Genomic DNA, 3,159 nt, shown 5'->3' on the forward strand with positions numbered 1-3,159 from the left:
AGAAAGAGAGAAAGAGAGAAAGAAAGAGAAAGAAAGAAAGAAAGAGAGAAAGAGAGAAAGAAAGACGAGAAAGAAAGAAAGAGAGAAAGAGAGAAAGAAGAGAGAGAAGAAAAGAAAGAGAGAAAGAGGAGAAAGAAAGAGAGAAAGAAAGAGAGAAAGAGAGAGGAGAGAGAAGAGAGAAAGAAAAGAAAGAAGAAAGAAAGAAGAAAGAAAGAAAGAAAAGAAAGAAAGAAAAGAAAGAAAGAAAGAAAGAAAGAAAGAAAGAAAGAAAAGAAAGAAAAGAAAGAAAGAAAGAAAGAAAGAAAGAAGAAAGAAAGAAAGAAAGAAAGAAGAAAGAAAGAAAGAAAAGAAAGAAAGAAAGAAAGAAAGAAAGAAAAGAAAAAGAAAGAAAAGAAAGAGAAAGAAAGAAAGAAAGAAAAGCATTTCTCTTGACCATCTATTTCAGAACCTCTGTATGTTTCTTGTTCATATAAACTTTCTACTCTCTGGATCTTGCTAAAATTTTACCTTGGCTGTATTAGGGAAAATAATTTCCATTGGTTGACAATGCATCTCATTAAAAAAAATTATTTCCTTGAGTTTAAAGCTAACGGCATTTTATAGGCAACTGTAACTTTTCTTTACATTTTTACACTGCCAGAGAAGGGAAATTAAACCTCCATTTTTGCTTTTCCAGCTGCCTTCACAGGGAGGATAAGCCTCTTAATGAGCATGTGTGGCATCTTTTAAGTATTTCCCTTTTGTATCTTCACTGCCTGGCTAATGTTGCAAGATGTCAAGTAAAATGGCATTGAGATAAAATGTCGTAATAATAAAGGTATTTAAATAATGCAAAATAAGGTCTAGAAGTTTGTAGAGGGAGGGTAAGACTATATTTAATATTTTTGAGGATTAATTTAGCATGTGTATTATAGTTCATATTCCAAACTCCTGTAAAACGCAACTATAAAATCCTATAGTTTCCTAATGAAAGGGAAGCACAAAACTCTGCCAGAAATCACTGCAATAAAAGCATTTTCCCCTGGATGATAGGCAAACCCTATATTCACTTATTTTCAGGTAAAAGAAAAATTATTGAGTTCCCCAACACTTTAAACAATGTGTGCTTTGCTTGTTTCCCATTTACTTGAATAATATATTTTAAAACCATTGTAAATCCCTTTGTTTGTATTTCCTGCATGGAATATTCTGCTACAAGCAAGCTGTGTTAGATAACATAATGAATCTTATAAATGCCCTCCATTTCTTGTAACCAAGATGTCTAGAGATTCATCTAAACAGCGGTCTAAATGGAGATCACTGGTTTGATTGAAAGCATACCGGGGCAAAACAGACTACCTAGAAATGCATCACAAGTGACACTAGTGAAAAATACTGCTGAAAGCACTTCTTTCTCCTGGGTGGCATCAATTTTTCCACTACTGCTGGTCAGCACACTTCAGTACATTCATCCACAGATCTGTGCTTCTTGGAAGAGCCAAGCCGCCATATGGTATATTAAAGATCTTGCTTAATAAATCTAGCTAAGGAGACCTTTCCTTCAAGCTGTTTGTTTGTTTGTTTGTTTTATAATACAGTTTTCTGGTTTTGCAAACATCTGGGTCTGACAATGAGGACAGTGTACATTTTGCAAAGACATTCTGAATCTCTATTATCTGCATCATTGACTTTCAGTGTTAGGAACTATATTTTTCTGCTGATACATATCTGTCTTTATGAGATCCTGGAAAAAAATGAAATGTAAAACAAAATGTGGTATTGGCAAGCCATGACAGTGTGTTTGTTTGCTTTTCTTCCTTTTTTGTTTTAAATTTTTTTCTTTTTCAAGCATCATTCAGAATGAATATTAGCATTTTGATTATAAAGCCAGAAGTTAAAAGCAAGTGGCAAATTAAAAAGAAAAGGATTATTAGACAAGATAAACAGTAAGTCTTCCATCAAAACTAAACAGATATCATAGTTAGGATTTCCAGGACAGATGCCCTTTCATATAACATCTGAAAAAACATTTTTTTATATGACTTCCAGTTCGTCATATATTCACATGATGTGCATGCACCTGTTTCATAAAAACGAAATGGCCTCTAGGCAGTCATATAACGTCCACCTTATATGGAAAAACTATAGCTCAAGACCTCTGTTGCTACAAGTAAACCTTTTTGTCTTTGGGATTTTAAAAAAAATGCTATCAATACAATATGCAAAATGAACACTATGTGATTTTATTCTTTAATAGAAGACACAAATCAAGCACTGTAAAACAAATAAAATTGATTTTCAAATAATAATGAAACACAATAGTCTCAGCTAGTAAGACTTCATGGGTCTAGTACAGATACTGCCACATACTTGCATATCTTCATATTCATAGATTTCCCTACAATCTGGTTCTGGGTGTCTCTGTTAAACTGTAAAAGGAAATCTCTATTCTTTGGTTTTTCTTTTTTTCACCTATCAGAATACAGCAAAGTATATATTTCTGCAGCTATTCTCAATTTCTGATGCATAAACATAAAAATCTCTAGATTTTTTTTTTTAATTCATTTTTCTTTGTTAGGCTCCCTTACTGAAAGATTTCAAGCTGAGTGACTGTCTCTTGTGCTTACCTCTATTCATAGCCAGTTGATCCTGGTAACTATCCACCCACCCCACATGTGCTCCCTCATGTAGTTCTGTTACTCTTCAATAAAACATAAGAAAATAGTTTTGTCACATATGTTGTTCAAAATACACCAACTTCTAGCATTTGTTTTGTTGTCTTATTTCTGTTTTACTATTTGACTCATTTGTTCTTTTCTCTTTTCCTCTCCCTACTTGTTCAGCATGATGAAATGTGATCTGATCTCTCCTTGTCCCCACTGGCAGTAAGGCCTCCTGAGTGCCTCAAGCCCACATGGGACAGTGTTATGCTGAGAGTGCCAAACCCCCACATGTCTGTACCTGCACATTCCCACTGCCTCCTGCATTTCAGCCAACCATGCAAGGAGGCAGATCAATCTGTTGATCCTGCTGGAAATCTATCCAGCAAAAAATCAACATTTGTTTTCAATCTCGGTGCCTCTTGCTCTAGAAGCGCCTGCTTGCAGGAGCACCACTTCAGATCAAGAAATGCGTAGTATTCCCATCTTAGAAGTGGCTGTAGCTGGAAAATTAGGGTGA

This window comes from Phalacrocorax aristotelis, chromosome 1 (assembly GCF_949628215.1).
Source record: "Phalacrocorax aristotelis chromosome 1, bGulAri2.1, whole genome shotgun sequence".
NCBI lineage: Eukaryota > Metazoa > Chordata > Aves > Suliformes > Phalacrocoracidae > Phalacrocorax > Phalacrocorax aristotelis.